This window comes from Thermobia domestica, chromosome 1 (genome assembly GCF_964235325.1).
Source record: "Thermobia domestica chromosome 1, izTheDome1.hap1.1, whole genome shotgun sequence".
In the NCBI taxonomy this organism is placed as follows: domain Eukaryota; kingdom Metazoa; phylum Arthropoda; class Insecta; order Zygentoma; family Lepismatidae; genus Thermobia; species Thermobia domestica.
The window spans coordinates 246,110,168-246,128,949 of NC_137454.1; the positions used below are offsets into that span (position 1 = coordinate 246,110,168).

Here is an 18,782-nt window from a genome sequence, read left to right on the forward strand (position 1 = left end):
ATGATCAACAAAGGAAGGAGTTCAGTTGTAAAGCTTCCAGATTACAACTATTCCACATTTTCAATAGAAATAATAGGTGTTCCATCCTGGATCGTTTCCTGGAAGGGAATATAAACTTCGGGAGGAACATGGCTGAATACAAATTATATACGTTAGTTGATTGATTATTTTGAAGTTTAGCGTTCCTTTCAACACTGAGGTTATATGAAACGTGGATCTATAGCTTAATGTGAGACCCCGAACAGCATAGGCTTAGTCTAGGATCAAAGCTGCGTTTCTGCCGTCAAACACCTGTACTAATATAGTTACGAAGGGGCTTTTTTAAATCACCAGGTATACAACGGGATGTCTTTGTCTTCTCCGAGGTCATGCTCTTCTTTGAGAAATTATAAAGTTAATTATTTTATGTAGCTGATGCATGAATCGAGTTTCTGTGATACAAGTGTGTTCGCTTCATAATAATTTAGACTTGTGTATCCTTTCGTCTTTAAGAAAACAAAATAAAAATTTTATATATATATATATATATATATATATATATATATATATATATATATATATATATATATATATATATATATATATATATATATATATATATATATATATATATATATATAATAATGGACTAGTTTCACTGGCTGCGGCTGCACGTGACTGCTGCAGGTCACGTAAGTCGACCCGACCTCGACACGCCATCTCTTGGTAGGAAGGTAGATTGTTTAAGTGTTGCCAAAAACACAATATATCAGAATATTACGACGGGCCGGTTTTACGTGCCGCACCCTGTATATATATATATATATATATATATATATATATATATATATATATATATATATATATATATATATATATATATATATATATATGTGTGTGTGTGTGTGTGTGTGTATGTATGTATGTATGTATGTAATAATTCCAAATGTTAAAGTATATTTCAATCCTTAAATCTACCACTTGTAAGTTTCATATGGTATATTTTCAACCGAAAAAGTAAGTTTTTTTTAAAAAGTAATTTCTTTTAATCAACTATAATTGTTAAGTTTAACATTATAAAGTAACATTATTATTATTAAATACATCTTTTCGTATATTGTGTAGACTCACCTTACGATTTAGCGTGTTTCTAATTTGATAGCAACTCCCTTCCATGTGGCCTAACTATCTCGCGTGTCTCCGTTGGCCTTGCTCGCGAGATACTGAAGCAACGCAAATCAGCTGAAACAGAGAAAACAGTTCAAATTGTGGTACCTGGTCTAGAGCTTTGAAATTACCAGGACGACTAATGGTATGTGAAACATCACCTTACGTAGGACCAATAAGTGTATGTAGTGTAATGTAATATTATTTTTCTATTCAGAATATATAGACTGATTCAGGGGCGCCTCAGGAATACCTCTGTAAGGGAAACTTAAAACTTTTAAATCAAAACAGGGTTAATTTTGCCTCCATTGAAACAATCGCTAAATTTACCATTTGACAGCTACACGAACTCATTATTAGGCCAATGCGACAATTTCCGCATGCTGCATTCAAAAGGAATAGCAAATAATTGTTTGGAACTAAAACGGGGTACAAAAGTGCACATGAGGAAACAAACAGTGCAATTTTCAACAACAATGGCGTATTAGAAACAACTCTATTGCGGACGGCCAACTTCGAAATAAATAGAAACAGGGGTCGATTTTGCATTGAAAGAAACATATGTTGGACCACTTTTAATATCATATATTGAAAATAATACTGGCGCCCAACCAAAATGCAATCTGGGCATTTTATACCTTTTTCCCCACCCTTTCCAGCCCTCTTGATTCATATTTCTCCTGCTTTTGCAAGTAGAAATTCTGGTCTCCTTAGGTGTATTTCATTGTAACTTTGCGGGGTTTTTTTTTTTTTTTTTTTTGCGTAGCTTTGCGTTTCAGGAACTTCTAATAGTAGTTTGTTCATTCTGTATGTCTTACTATCTAAATTGGTTGTATTCTTCATTCAGACAGAAAATTGGCGTGGGAGAACATAAACATCGTTAATCGACTTAGGCTGTTATTGCATGCAGCTTCTCAATTGCTGTTGATATTGGATTAGGTATTTTTCATTATAAAACATTTACTGCTAATTAACAAGTGAGCTATTAGATTAATTGAATTGCTCACACAAGCTACAGTTTATGAATAGCAGCAACCATACACGCTCCTATTAAACCATCATAGCAATCCTGTTGCAGTTTTCCAAACTGAGAATATTTGTTCATTTGCCTTATGGTCTGCGCACGTACAATACGTTCATCAATTGTAGCCCCAAAGTCGTTTGAAACCATTGTTACTAATAGTGAATACTGGTCATTATTCCATGAAATCAACTTAATCCCTTCGGATTAAAGAGAATTTTGGTTTATTCTGGGTTTCTTTCTAAGCTCGCCATCATTCTAGTTTCACCGTGATGGAGAGGATAGAAGCTAGTTATCTATTTTTTTGTTTTTGTTTCTGTATTGGCTTTAGGTAACGATAATCATTTAGGTAACACTACTGTACTTTCTCTTTGAAGGATAATATAGTAGCTTCCAGTTCAATAGAAAGTGCACACTACAAAGCTCAAATTACCCTTTGAAGAATAGTTCATTTAACTTGAATAGATGGGGAAATGTTATGTTTTGGAAGCCTCTCTCTTTCAACACCATTCATTTCCCTCACTGACATCGACATTTCCTGTCTACAGTTGGTTTCATGATTACTTCATATGCGTGTATGAATAGTACCAGTTTAGCGTTGTATATTGCAATTACAAAACGATTGTCTCTTACAAGTGATGACGGTGGTAATTTTTTGAAGAAACAAAAGTGAGAGTCCCCCTAGATTTCACCATTTCGAAGGTTGGACTCTGCTTAGCCATAAAAAATAAAAATAGACTCCGGTTAAAATTAGTTACAGTAGACTTTCTGTTAACTGATCACCACGGGACTGGGCCCTGGTCGGATAATGAGGAAATTGGTTAAAACGAAAATAATCATTTTAAAGCCTCTAAATCGTGTAGCATTTCTATAATAAAAAGAAAAAAGGCTTACACTATAAATTTAACTTACAAAATCAGAAGTTTTGACTACGAGGTGTTCCAATGACACAGAGTTGTACAAAATACTGTATGTTGAATAAAACGCACTGCGAAAACCATACACGTATTTATAGTGTATGTGTATTGAATACAGAAAACATATAACTGAAAAAAAAATATGGTTGAGTCTACAATACCGAATGAAGTAAAGTACTTTATTTTATAAAATATAATATATAAAAGTTGTAATTTTCTTTTGTTCAACTGATTTCGTAAATGCGCACTCATGCCACTACTTAATAACATGTCGACTGTAATCCAGTCTCTCTTGTTGCTCTACGTATCATGCTGTCAATTGTAGCCCTTTCATCCCTCTTCGTGTTTAATTTGTTGTTTGCGTAGCAATTAGTTAGTCTGTTTATTTTTGTATGGTATATTTCTGTGGAGGCCCGAGCGCAGATTATAACGAAACTTTTTTTCCTTTGAAGATCGGTGGTTAAGAGAGAGTTCACGTTACTTGGATAATTTTCTTTATATATAATATAAAACTATAGTCCTTTTAAATATTACCTTTCACCACTAATCTATCAAATGAGTTCTTTAAAAGAAAATATTTTTACTAAAAACTTTCATGTAATGAAGAAACCGTGTCAGCGGAACATTCTCCCTCTTCCCCGGGGCCGCGATAGCTCAGTGGTAGAGCCTTCATCCCTGGGGCATGGGGTCCCTGGTTCGATCCCAGATCGCACGAAGTGAAATTTCTGGTGAACAAACACCGTGTGCGTGGGTTTTCTCGGGGGCTATCCGTTTCCTCCCATTTTATTCATTCCATTCATATCTCAGTCTCCTTTAGCCTAGCCGGCATAATCATGGGACGTAAAACTGAAAGATTTCATTTTATTTCTCCCCCCCCAAAGTAGTGGTTGTAGTTGCCACCATCAACAGTGCGTTTACTAGTAAGTGACTGATTTAAACTCTCGATAACGTACATATCTAATATATATTAAATTCACTTATACAAGAAACATAGATTTTATTTCTGTCGAATAATTGTAATTCAAATCATTGAAGTTGGTCTACGCTCAGGAGATGGTAGATTTGTACCATGTTCTGATCTTAGTAGATAAGGGCATAAATTAAACCTATTATTGGAATACTTAGTCCTTGCTTAAAAAAAAAAGTTTTAGCTGTGTAATGATCAAATTTGGAACCGGAAGTGAGACATTTCTACCATCACTTCGTCATTTTCGGTTTGAATAGAGGGTTAATTGAGGACATTAAAACCATGTAAGGAAAACGTTTCTTGCAATTTATTTCTGTTTTTCCTTTGATTTCCGGTGACAGACGGATGGAGACAGATGTTCTAATAATACCCACTCATGTCATAGTTTAGAATTATAATACTATTCATATCTGAAAATAAATAAGCGTCGTCTACATCAACATCTACTTAGAGGAACGCAAGTGCTTGACATAGATAATCAGCATCAGGATGGGTAATGCCAGATAATAATGTCGTTAGGGAGACCCACACTGAGAAAAAAAATTGTAGGTGGCATACTTAAAAACGTAGGTTACATTCGTAATTCCTGTAGTTTCTGGACTTAACGTACAACCGTATATAACATCCTGCAGCAAACGTATAGCTGAAAAAGTATGTATTATACGTACTGTCTGCATAAGTGCAATGACGTCATTCGTGTGACGTCATCTGCAGTAACAAGTATATACGGAGGTGATATCTAGCTTTGTGACGTCAGGGTCGTATGTAGCATGTGGGTTAATAATGACGACATACACTGACTATCAGGACGGAGCATGATTTCAAGAAGTATGCAATATACGTTCTGTACGTATGTTTCTTGCGTTCAACCCCGAGACAGCATCTATATTGTACTTGTGCCCCATACGTACGACTAGATACAGTATACGTATTGTACGTATGTATTATACAAATTTTCCTTATGTCGCACACAGCTTGTCCAGATACAGCATACAGAATATCCGTATGCACCATACAGAGTGTATATATGTAGCTTACAGACTGTCTGCATGCAGCATATAGATTATACGTATGTCGCGTACAGGTTGGCCATATGTAATGTATAGATTGGATGTATATAGCTAATAGGTTGTCCATATGAAATATACAGATTTTACCTGTATCGAATACGTGTTGCCTTCTTGTAATGTATGGATCGGACATATGCAGGATCTCGAGTGTACGTATAGTGCACCATTATTAAAGTGCTGCAACATACTGCAAAGTGCATGATACATTCTTACTGTAATGTTGTCAAATATTGTTTTACTCTGTATGAAAACAAAAATAGCTTAAAATATGGTTGATCTCCTTTGTGCCAATAATAATAAAATTAACAATACTACACTTTTCAAATCTTAGTTTGGAGCAGTGAAACTGTCCAAAGAAATGTATTTACCTGCAGGGTGTCCTATAAGTTTGGGCTTCCTGCTAATTCGTTGGAAAGCTACTGCAAAGTCAAGTGTTGAAAAGTGACAAACGTTAATTTTAAAATTATGGGCACAAAGCAGGGGCGGATCCAGGACGGACTTCTGGGGGGGGGCGGTCGGCGGTAATACTGCTACTTTTAAGAGCTCCAAACTTGTTATGGATGGGTTTATTTATATATAAAATAAGAAAGTTTCCTCTTGTGGGGGGGGGGGCGATCGCCCCGATCGCCCCCCTCTGGATCCGCCCCTGGCACAAAGGAGGTTAACCATATATTAAACTATTTTCGTTTCCATACAGAGTAAATCAATATGTGATATATTACTGTAAGAATTTATCATATGGTTTGCAGTTAGTTAGTTGCAGCACCTCAATAATAATGCAAAATGCACAGCCTTATACAATCCTATATTCAAACTCAAACAAGATTTACGTACAATCATTTATTAAGCTGTTATCATCCATTGCTTGTACGATATAAAGATTATTTTACCTCATTCTTTTCCTTAATAGTATCTTCTACTAAAGTGCAGTTGTTACCACAAGAGGCCTGAATAGAATTTTCCAGAAATAACTTCTCTGTACATTTTAATTAACAGGTATTTTTTTTTAAATGTCGCAATAATTAAAAGTGTGGTGTCAGCCGGAAACGCATTCGCTTACAATATTATTCCTACTCAGTACTCGCCATTAAAAATGAAACACCAAGAAGGAGACTGGGTAGATGCGCCAAAGTTCCCAGGCCGATACCTAATAGTAAGTGCAGAATACTCTTAAACGTTCGCTGTATTCGCTGTGTGACAACGTGGTGACAGCGGAGGCGTTGTGCAGCCATCGACTAAACATATTTATTCTTCCCTGCTATAGACATTCTGCAAATTTGGACTTTCCTGGATGCATCCTTCTTAGTGCAACATTTTAAGGAAAGAGCAATTTAACAGTCTCATACATTGCTTAAAGAAAGAGCAATGATTCTCAGAATTACTCGGAAGATATATATACACAATAATTTAAAACGGTTATTTCAAACTTTGCAATTCAAAGCACGAAAAGAACTATAGATAAAGGAACACTGATTTTAGCCAAATAGTAATTAGTAAACTCAATCACACTCAGTACCATTAGTTGCTTGGTGTTATCCGTAAGTCAGAGATCACGGTATCTCATTTCGTGTAGATTTTTGCATTTGTTTAACGCTAAAAATGTATTTTATCGCTAATTGAACCCAGTACCATATATATACCGACAGGACGTACCTTAGTCACAAGGTGACATGAGTGAAACACTAAACTATTCGATTGACACCTGCGGCCTTGTCAACACTAGAGAAAGTTACAAAGTGATTAAGTAAATACGGAACATAGTTCATACAAAGTATAGCGATGTATGAAGTCTCCGTTTCATACGACTTGGATAAAGGATACATCTGAAATAGCAACAAAGAAATATATAATGATTTCTCTGGATAATTTGGATTAGTCCAGAATTCGAACACACACACGCTGGTAAGTCCAACATTTTTTTTTTTTTTTTTAACTTCGTTCTTCGGATTCCCAATAAAGTTGACTACTGAAAAGCTGAGTTATAGATTCTGTATTAAAACAACACCTTCGCTAGACATGTTCAGTATACACATTGTCTCACATACAGAACAATACATTAGTTATTAATGCATGTCTGAAATAATAGTGCTTCGTATAGAATTTTACTTCATCCAATCGCAATAGCACAAAGATAAAAAATATTGCTAGGGATAATGTTCTTATTACAGAGAAAAATAATTAAAATGACTTAACATTAACAAATCATTTTCTTTAAACAGAGATAATATTTTATTATAATTTATGGAAGAAAGAAATAATTTGTAGTACAGTATCTTTATTAGGGTTATATATTCGTACAAAATAATGTAAGTACAACTGAGTCTGTCTTCAGAAAGGGCGTACTTTTAGCCACAACCTACACTGCTTCTTTTGACTGTCTTTCAAGCAGAATTCTGGTTTGATGCACGAAATACCTGCAACAAAAATCAGAAAATATTTAAAATGTTATATTCAGTGTGCTTAATTTGGTTGTACTTAACAATACAAAGTATCTTAACATTTTTGAGATTAAATGGACAAAATATGTTCGGTCAGGTATGGACTTTTGGGTTGCACGTAGAAAAACTATGAAGTGTTTATTGATGCTGAACAACAACTCAAAATGTATTACCATTCAAAAGTAAGTGGGTACCTCAATGGTGTTCGGGCTATCATGGGGTACCTAATGTCTGTATTTTTTAGATATATGAAAATATATGTCTCTAAAATGTAAGGAACTGACATCTGTTTACCGAAAACCTCAACTCGGTAAGCCTTATGGATATCGAGATATGGGAAAATAAAGAGCGACACTACAGAACTGTGGAGTTTGCGTACTAGATGGTGCAGTTTCGGAAACGTAATTACGAGGGCTTACAACAACCTCAAAAGTAGTTTCAATTAAATACACTACACACACGCCCTGATGGGGGTTTTCGGGTACCATGATATTCCCAGAACTCTCATTTCTAAATATTCTAAAATATGTCTTAATAACGTTTTAAAGAACGTTAGAGGTGTGTGTTTACCGAAACCGCAAGTCGGTACGCCTAACAGTTACCGAAATATGGTGAAATAAAAAGCGACACCATAGGTACGTGGAGCTTGCATATTAGACAGTACAATTTAGAAAATTAATTAAAATATGACTATCAAGATATTGTCAAATAAAGGGAGGATCCATATAGTTATGGGGTTTTCGTGTTAGGTGGTAAAATTTCCGAAACCGATCATGTAAAGTTAATAAGCATCAGTAGCAATTTCATCTTAAAATAATTAGGTATTTCCATGGAGTTTAAGAACATCATGGGGTCTACCAAGATTAAATTTTAAAAGTTTTGTAAAATATATTTTGACATTTGTAAAGAGTATTAGAAATATGTATTTACCTAAAAGTTCCAGCTAGTACATCTAGCAGCTAGAGAGACACCATACAATAAAAGCGTATTAGATCTTGAAATTTCAGAAAACAATTATTGATCCTAACAAAAGTTAAATAAGATGGTACTTATATGGGTTAAGTGAGAACCTCAGACTCGTCAGTACAATTTCGATCGAAAGATTAATTCAGCTCTAAATTTTCTTTGGACAATTCCAAGCGTTCATCGGGCTCTGAAATAAAGTGAACATTTTTTGTCAATATCTAATATAGCAAGCGAGATATAAGGAATTATGTATTTTATGACGTCGTAAAAATAGAGACCCACATGGATTTGTACTTTTGAGTATTTGCTGTAAGAAGAAGAAATTTCAGAAAACAACCGTATATACCTTAATAGACAATTAAATGGGCGGGGGCACAGTGGCTTAGTGGTAGAGTGCTTACCTCTGGTGTATTGGGTTCTTGGTTCGATCCACGGCCAAGTCAGTTTGTAGTGGACATCGTATTCGTGGGTTTTCTCGGGGTACTCTCCTCCCACCTTTGCATTCCATCAATTCTGTCAACAACATTCACTTGCTTTAATCATAATCTCCCTGAGACTAAAATGCATAATCGTGGGTCGCTACACTGAAATATTTCCTTTTATTTAATTTTAAAATTAAATAGGGAGTTAAGTATGATCGTATCTCTACGGGTTAAGTGAATACTCCAATAGTTTCTGCAAAAAAAAAGATTAGTTAAACACCCTACCACTAAGCTACTGTGTCCCCGCCCATTGAATTGTCTATTAAGGTATATACAGTAGTTTTCTGATTTTTTTTTCTTATAGGAAAGACCCAAAAGTACAAATATATAAAGATCTCTATTTTTACGCCATAAAATATATAATTCCTTTTATCTTGGTTACTATCTTAGATATTGACAGCGAATTTTCATTCTTTTGTACAGCTCGATGAACCATTGGAATTGCCTGAAGAAAACCTAGGACTGAACTAATCTTTCGATCGAAATTGTACTGAGGTACTGATTTAACCCATAGAAGTACCATCTTATTTAATTTTGTTGCGACCAATAATTGTTTCCGAAATTTCAAGCTTTTATTTCACAGTGTTTCTCCAGATGTTAGATGTACTAGCTGGAAGTTTTGGGTAAATACATATTTCAAATACTGTTTACAAATGTCAGATTATATTTTCAAAAGCTTTTAAAATTTAATTTTGGTAGACTCCATGATGTTCTAACACCCCATGAAGATATCTAATTACTTTAAGATGAAATTGCTACTGGTGTTTATTAACTTTCCATGACCGATTTCGGAAATTTTAGCATCTAACACGAAAACCCCTTAACTGTGTTGGTCCTCCCTTTATTTGACAACATCTTGATAGCCGTTAGTCATATTTTAATTCAATTTCCGAATTGTAGCGTCAAGTATGCAAGCCCCACATACCTATAGTTTATTCCCCCCCCCTAAAAAAATCAGTTCTTTACATTTTAGAGACATGTATTTCCATATATCTAAAATGCAGAAATTAGGTACCGCATTGGAACCCCATTGGAGTACTCACTTACTTTTGCATAGCAAGGTAAAAACGCCAGTGGTTCTCACTTTAAGTTTGAAAACATACTATTTTGTCTCTTCTCTGAGCATCGTGACTCTGTCGGAGCTGTACCATAGTTGGAAAGACTCACTGATCCTTCCTATAGTGACCATGTAGTCAGAATTCAAAAAGGAGTAGCCCTTGAAGGAAAAACAATATTTTAAAATCCTTGCACCAGTAGTCGTCACCTTAAAATCAAAATGTTCCAGTAGTAGTCAGGATTTTCTACCAGTGTTCATCACTCAAATAACTTGACAATTTATTCAAAAACGCACTGTGTATCAGTTTAGGGTTGAGAATACAATATAAAGTAGTAAGCTTAATAACTTTGCATCACTTTTAGCACTCAAGAAAGAAAATAAAAACGTTTTTACATACTTTTTAAAGCAATTTCAGAAAGAAAAATGTTTACTGAATTCAAAAGTTAACTGTATATCACTTCCACGTTAAGAGTACAATATTAAATACTATGTTTAATAACTATACGTCACTTTAAACTCTCGAGAATGAACATAAACAATTGTACATACATTTTAAAAACAATCTGAGAAACAAAATAAGTTAACTGAATTCAAACTTTAATTATACATCACCTTAAGCTTAAGAATACACTATAAAATGCTGAGATTAATAAAAAATGAAATCTTTAAGTTTAACGTCCCACGGTTATGCCGGTTAGGATAAGGAGACGGTGATAATGAGAAATGAGTGAAATGGTGGAATGAACAAAGTGGGAGGAAACGGGAGAACCCCGAGAAAACCCACGAGCAAGGTGTTTGTCCACCACAAAGTCCACACGGCGCGAGTTGGGATCGAACCAGGGACCCCAAGCACCGGAGGTGAACGCTCTACCACTGAGCCACCGCCCCCCTGAGATTAATAACAATGCATTACTGAAGAATGAAAACAAAAATGTTTTAGCTACCTATATTGTATTTACATGTTATTTCTCATTAACATTTTTTTTTTTTTTTTGATAACTCATGATCAAGTCTAGGGATGCGCAAGAGAAAAGATTTGAGGTTGTCTCCTCTCGAAAAGGTGCCGCGAAAGTTGTCTCGTCTCGAAAACTGGATCCGTTTCTATTGGAAAAGCTCTATCTTGCCTCGAATTTCGTAACAAAAATTGTCTCGTCTTGTCTCGTGCGCATCCCTAATCAGGTCCATAGCCAAAAACTTCATTTCGGAGGGTGCTCGATAGGGCTTTGGGATATCCGAATTTAGATATAGATAATCGATGTCGACAAACTATCGAAACTTGTTCGAAATATCGAAAAATACAGCAATATCGAAATATAAACAATATCAAAAATCGAAAATATAGAAATATGAAAGAGATCAAAAATATGGATATATCGAACAAAAATGGATATATGATCTTGGAATACGATTTGGTGGAATAATGAGGGAGAAAAATAATCATTGATTAAATATTAAATTGAAAAGAAATAAGAGCCTGACGCTCAAATACTTATCTATCCGGCACCCATCTTGATCCCCATAAAATATCATGAAGTGCTTCATTGATTCTAAACCCAATAATAGTAATTTAACAATAAACACAATATATAATTTACTACGCACCTTGAAATGTAGAAATTAATGATTGTAATCCCCAGCTTTCCAATAGACCTTTGATTTCTCCAAATGAAGATTCGGATATCTTGTTTCTTCTCAAGCAATAATGGGTTACAATAATCAGTTGCAGTCCAAAGCCAAGTCACTAAGTTAAGCATAAAAATAAAAGAATTCATTAGTTAGATGCATACAAAATCCTACGCATGTAAATCCGAATCTACTTGTATTAAATTGTAAATTTAAACAAACTAAATTATACTACAGTTATAGTGACATCAAACATACATTAAATAAGGTATACAGGGTGTCTCAAAAGTCCCCTGACATAGGGTAACTCTGTTATTATCAGAGTTACAACAGAATGTAGGAGGGAAAAGCCTATCCAATTATGATGTTTTCAATCTAAAGTGAAGGAATTTTTAAAATCGGATGACCCGTTTGCGCTGTACACTCTCTATGCGCCCAATGTGAAATGAAAATGCAACGTTGCCATTTACCTGGACCCACAACAGAAGTGAGTGAAGTTACTGTCTTTTACGCTAACATGTCGATGGCCAGCCCCCGTTTCAAACAGTAACTTCATTCACTTATGTCGTGGGTCCAGGTAAATGACAACGTTGCATTTTCATTTAAAATTGGGTGCATAAAGAGTATACAGCACATTCATCTTGTCCGATTTTTTAAAAAAGTGTTCACTTTAGATTGAAAACGTCATATTTCGAGATGTTTTTCCTCTTACATTTTGTCGTAACTCTGATAATAACAGAGTTACCCTATGTCAGGGAACGTTTGAGACATCCTGTATACATCATAAGAGGTTCCTTTCTTAATTCTACACGGATGTGGTTTCATTGAATGTGAGGTGGGTGATACACATTAGGCCTTTTGGGAGTACGTCACACGGACGACCGTAATTTTGTGTTCAAAATTTTTATGAACTGGTGGGATATGTGATACATATGGCCACGGGCTAGAATTTTCTCAGTATGTCAAATATGCAATCAGATTTCATGCAGCTTAATTTGGTGAAAAGCTATTGCCAATTGAACGTTACATTTACCTCTTTCTTGCAGATGTTGAACCATGCCGTTAGCACGTGAGGAATGGATCGAAATAATCAAACTGTGGGGCGGGAGGAGTATATGTGCAGTGGTTGCCGATTGCAGAGTCATCCACAATGTGACTCTGTGTCACATGTTTCAGTGTCACAGTAATTAACTAAATTTGAGAAGACGGGCACATTCGTAAACATACATCGTAGCGGTTCAAACTCGCGGGACCTTGTTCCTTCCCCATTTTGAACCGGTACATGAAAATGCCATTTACTCCATGTTTGCCTGCGCCGATTTTGAAAATTCCTTCACTAATCGATTTCTCCCGTTGAGTACTACAAGAACCAGTTAAAATCTCGCGGGCCCTTTATTCTTCCCCATTTTGAACCGGTACATGAAAGTGCGATTTTTTTCATGCTTGCCTGCGCCGATTTTGAAAATTCCTTCACTAGTCGATTTCTCTCGACGAGTACTACAAGAATCAGTTAAAATCTCGCGGTCCTTTTTTCTTCCCATTTTGAACCGGTACCTGAAAATGCGATTTTCTTCATGTTTGCCTGTGCCGATTTTGAAAATTCTTTCAGTAATCTATTTCTGTCTTCGAGTACTACAAGAATCAGTTAAAATCTCGCGGGCCCTTTTTTCTTCCCCATTTTGAACCGGTACATGAAAATGCGATTTTCTTCATGCTTGCCTGCGCCGATTTTGAACATTCCTTCACTAATCGATTTCTCTCGTCGAGTACTACAAGAATCAGTTAAAATCTCGCGGTCCTTTTTTCTTCCCATTTTGAACCGGTACATGAAAATGCAATTTTCTTCATGCTTGCCTGCGCCGATTTTGAAAATTCCTTCACTAGTCGATTTCTCTCGACGAGTACTACAAGAATCAGTTAAAATCTCGCGGGCCCTTTTTTCTTCCCATTTTGAACCGGTACCTTAAAATGCGATTTTCTTCATGTTTGCCTGTGCCGATTTTGAAAATTCTTTCAGTAATCTATTTCTGTCGTCGAGTACTACAAGAATCAGTTAAAATCTCGCGGGCCCTTTTTTCTTCCCCATTTTGAACCGGTACATGAAAGTGCGATTTTTTTTCATGCTTGCCTGCGCCGATTTTGAACATTCCTTCACTAATCGATTTCTCTCGTCGAGTACTACAAGAATCAGTTAAAATCTCGCGGTCCTTTTTTCTTCTCATTTTGAACCGGTACCTGAAAATGCGATTTTCTTCATGTTTGCCTGTGCCGATTTTGAAAATTCTTTCAGTAATCTATTTCTGTCGTCGAGTACTACAAGAATCAGTTAAAATCTCGCGGGCCCTTTTTTCTTCCCCAAGCCAATATTTTTTTGTATATTTTGAATGTATTCAAGTATGGAACAAAAGTATTATATAATTCCCTTAGTAGGCTTCTCAACTTAATATTTTTCAACTTAAATTTTATTTATTTTAATTATTTATTTTCTTGTGACTCAATATTTAATTGCAATCGTTCATTGGGGAGAAGGGTGGCCATTCTCAAATATATAAATATAGTATTCTTAAAATTTATGTGTTCTCGTACTATTAGTTTCTTCCACTAGACCTGGAAATTGCAAAATTAATACCTGGAAAACCTGCAAAATTCAGGGAAATTGAGTTCCATATTTATGTATGAACACTGCTATTTACAATTTTTTTTTCGAATAGGGAGAACTGTACGAAAGGGTGGTTTGAGAATAGTATAACAGTAGGTTTCTGGGAGTGTTGTTCGAAATGAAATCTTTAAGTTTTACGTCCCACTATTATGCTGGCTAGGCTCAAGATGACGGGGTGTTGTTCGGTGGGGGTTAATGTTGCCAATTTTGGGTAAAGTCGCTAAATAAGGGGAATTCGACCTCAACGATAGCGCAGGGTGACCATAAAATTTTCAGTTAAAAACGGGACAGGTTCTTGCAACACTAGACTTTTAGATCTACCTTTGTTCTTATCAGTGCCTTGATATCAGAGTTCCCCCTCTCTCTCTTCGTTACAGAGCGGGTACTTATGAAAAAGGAAAGACACGTTGAAGTTTGTTTAACACACAACCAACTGCTAAAACCTCTGCTGCCTTTCGAGCAGTACTGCGAACTATAGAGTATTTTTAATATAGGGATTTTCAGTTCAATTTTTGCCGCTTTGTTATTATTAATGCTTTTAAAAGGAGTAAAGGTACTGGGTTTGTTATTTACTTCTTTCATTTACATAAAACGGGACGAATACTACTTTTTTCCATCTACTGACGGGACGGCCGCGACACGCCCCTAAAACGGGACTGTCCCGGTCAAAACGGGACGTATGGTCGCCCTACGATAACGACAAAAAAAAATTTCGATTGGAGACTTTTTTGGGTGATTTTTAAATAACGATTTACCTACTTACACATTTAGCGACTTTTTGCTGCAAACAAAATGTTCATCTGTAGAGAAGCATTATTAGTTCAAAACAGTTTTTACGTTATTTTTTTCTGTTTGTTTGTTTTAATCAGCGCAAGTGATGAAGAGTTTGGAAATACAGCGTACTCACTACTCCACAATCCTGCATTGTTATGTTACCCTTGCCCTCTAACGAAGAATAACTACAAACTTGATGTCCTTTAGTTCGCAGAGTTTCCGTTGAGAGACACACGTAATACATCATTACCGATAGCAACAAGATTAGCTATAGATGCGTGAAAAAAGGCGAAGAAGGTGTTTGTTATATTTGTCCTCTGGGGTCTTTTAATTATTCTGCACTTTTTCTTTTACAAAAAATTGCTTAACGTAAGTACTGTAGTGTTAATTATTTCGGAACTATTTTGACCACAACATGAACAAAAGTACCCGAAACAACCTGAAATGATCCCTGAATTAAAGGATTGGTTGCGCCCTGTTTACAAAGATGTGAATAGAACCAGCGGCGCAAATCTGTCTTCAACATTGGGGGGGGAGGGTAAGACCGTTACCATACTTTTTTTGGCGATGTCCAAAATACTTATGAAGTTGAAAAACAATGTTGTGGAGGATCAGAGTTGTCTTTAGCGTTAGGAGGCTGCAGATTTGAGGCTTATTCTGGGGGACATCTCACGTTCCTTTGTAGCAATCGGACAAAAATCATCAAATTTCTCCCAAAAAACACATTTCAAATCGGATTATTTGGGAGAAGTCCCCCTCAGTTCCAAGATTGGAGGGGACATGTATCCGTCATCCCCCCCCCCCCCCGGGATTTGCGCCAGTGAGTAGAACATATTGTTTAGTTTACATCTACAACTTTTACAATGCTTATAGACAATGAATTTCTCGATTATTTCTTATAGCGACTTTTCACCCAAAATTGGAGTCGTCACCTCTCGTTTCGCAAACTTATTGCCAACATTTTAGAAACTGGTTGCGGGGAGAGCTACAATGGATGATTCAAGTTATTTCGTCGCTTCCGCTGTGAACCTAAGTACAAGATTCCAAAAGTCACATTTTTTTGGTTCCAAACAATATGTCTGCTGGGTGAAAGCATAGACTGGAATGTGTTGCCTTTCCTACCTTAACTTTAATCCCATAGTAGCTCCTTTCCCAAAGTTAAAAAAATGCAATTCTTCCTTTCTTAATAGTACTTATGACCATGGGCGGCGATTAGGGGTGGCAAAGGGGGGCAGTTGCCCCCCCACTTTTCTCAAATGACCTATTAATGTATATAGTTTCAACCAGGGAAGTTTGTATATTAACATTGATATACAAATATTCAGATCATGTCTTGCCCCCCCACTTTTAACGTCCAATCGCCGCCACTGCTTATGACCCAAAGTATTACGTAAGCATTGTATGTTACTTATGTAGCTCACAGAGCCGCAGCTATGGGCAAGCAAGCAAAGCACGTGTCCCGGGCGCGTGGTTGGAGGGGCGCCTAAAAGAGAGGTTATATATTAGTACTTTTCCTGGCGGTATTTAATACTTTTCATCAGAGTGCGAAATCATGAAATCAAAGTGAGAGGAAAAAATGAAATGAAATCTTTGAGTTTTACGTCCCACGGTTATGCCGGTTAGGCTAAAGGAGACGGTGATTATAAGAAATGAATGAAATGGTGGAATGAAGTAAGTGGGAGGAAATGGGAGAACCCCGAGAAAACCCACGCACACGGTGTTTGTCCACCACAAGGTTCACTTGGCGGGGCTAGGATCGAATCCGTGACCCCAAGCACCAGAGGTGAACGCTCTACCACTGAGCCACCGCGGCCCTAAAAGTGAGAGGAGACTGGAGGAGTGAAGAGAGAGAGAGAGAGAGACAGAGAGAGAGAGAGAGAGAGAAGAAAACGCTCGCACTTTTACACTTCAAAGTAAATTAAGTCATTTATTTTTTCTGTCCCCCTCCTCCTCCTCCCCTAAGTTCTACTGTCAAAGTAAATAGCTAAAAACACTCCCAGGCCAGAAGCGCATCTACGTTGGAAATTTGATCGAGATCGGTCGGTCGGTGCAAGAGATTAAGAAAAAATGAAATGAAACCTTTGAGTTTTACGTCCCACAGTTATGCCAGTTAGGCTAAGGGAGACGCTGATGATGAGCAATGAATTAAATGGTGGAATGAAGTAAGTGGGAGGAAATGGGAGAACCCCGAGAAAACCCACGCACACGGTGTTTGTCCACCACAAGGTTCACTTGGCGGGGCTAGGATCGAATCCGGGACCCCAAGCACCAGAGGTGAACGCTCTACCACTGAGCCACCGCGGCCCCCGGCCGGGAATCGAACCCGGGTGTCCCACGCCAAAGGCGTGTTCATTAACCACTTAGCCACGAAAGAGCTCATCTGTGAGGCAGTGTAAACCCCCCAAAAAAGAAAGAAAATAAACGCACACTGGATGTTTGCGCAACTGAGGATCAAAACATTCTCAATGGAGTATGAGAAATAGTAAACGTCAATCAATGTGTTCTTTTGCTTATTCATTACTTCGTTAATACTTAATTCCTTCTAGAAATAGTGAAACAATACTATGAAGAAACACTAATTAAACTAATAACAATTACGTTGTATTTCTTACCATACCGTTTTTACCACCCATAGAATTTCAATCTAGCACTATACTGCATTATCACGCCGTAACGAAAGCTGAAATTCAAAGACATGGCACTCGTTAACTGTTGAAGCTGTGTTCTAGCTACCTGTATATCACGCGGCCTTCGTTGGTACTCCTCAACATAAATACGTCACAGCCCAAAGCCAGGAAACATCACAAACAGAAGACAGGGGCACAAGCAGTGCCTGACACTTCACGAACTCAAACCCACCAAGACTCAACTCAACATGACCTTCAATTACGTTCTAGAAACCAAACCAGTGCTAAGGCACAAACTCACCAACTTCCTATATGAAAACACAAGAAAAAAATCTAACGTTTTGGTTCCAAAGTGATGACATAACAATAATACTAAAAAGGTTTTAATTTTCAGTAACCCAAACATTAATTAAGTAGGGAACATAACAAAGCAAAAATAAATAAATAAAAATAAATTAAATTAAAAAATAAAAACCTGACAAGTAAGCTCTCCCTGACTACTTTTTTTTTTTAAATTTCAGTGAGGCTGTAAAATATGTCAATATCTTCGTTATATATATATATATATATATATATATATATATATATATATATATATATATATATATATATCATTGTAAACAAGTTCTTTAAACAAAAGAAAGCTCTGAGAGCGCTTACCTCTGACGCGGTAGGTCCCTGGTTCGATTCCTGCTCCCGACAAATAGGCTTTTGGTGAACACTGTAGTTGTGGTTATTCTTAAGACTTTCCAGTTTCCTTACATTTTCTTGATTCCACCATTATCATGTATCTCATCGTCACCTTCTCTCTTACATTGATGTACAATCATGGGGCGTTAAACTAAAAGAAAAAAAAAATCTTGCAAATATCCTAGTAAAAATGAGTTTTCTAAACTACACTAGTGGCCCCGCGTAGCGTATTCGCTAACGCTCTCGCCTTCGGTGCGAACGGTCCCGGGTTCGATCCCGGTGGGGGAACTCGGTCGAAAAAGTATCAAAAGATTTTAAGTCCAGCCATCCTGAATGAGGTTTCCT

The 18,782-nt window shown here is 36.6% G+C and overlaps 1 protein-coding gene and 1 long non-coding RNA gene across 2 annotated transcripts in view; one reads left to right on the forward strand and one right to left on the reverse strand.

The window, feature by feature from the left end:
* The window catches only part of Csgalnact (Chondroitin sulfate N-acetylgalactosaminyltransferase), a 368,071-nt gene that overhangs the window by 81,631 nt on the left and 267,658 nt on the right, over positions 1 to 18,782 (forward strand). The window lies entirely within an intron of this gene.
* LOC145667396 (uncharacterized) lies at positions 7,389 to 18,060 on the reverse strand. Its single transcript, XR_014127879.1, has 3 exons — positions 17,854 to 18,060; positions 11,667 to 11,805; positions 7,389 to 7,535 (listed from the first exon to the last, which is right to left on the reverse strand). It is a non-coding gene; the product is annotated as an uncharacterized LOC145667396 (long non-coding RNA).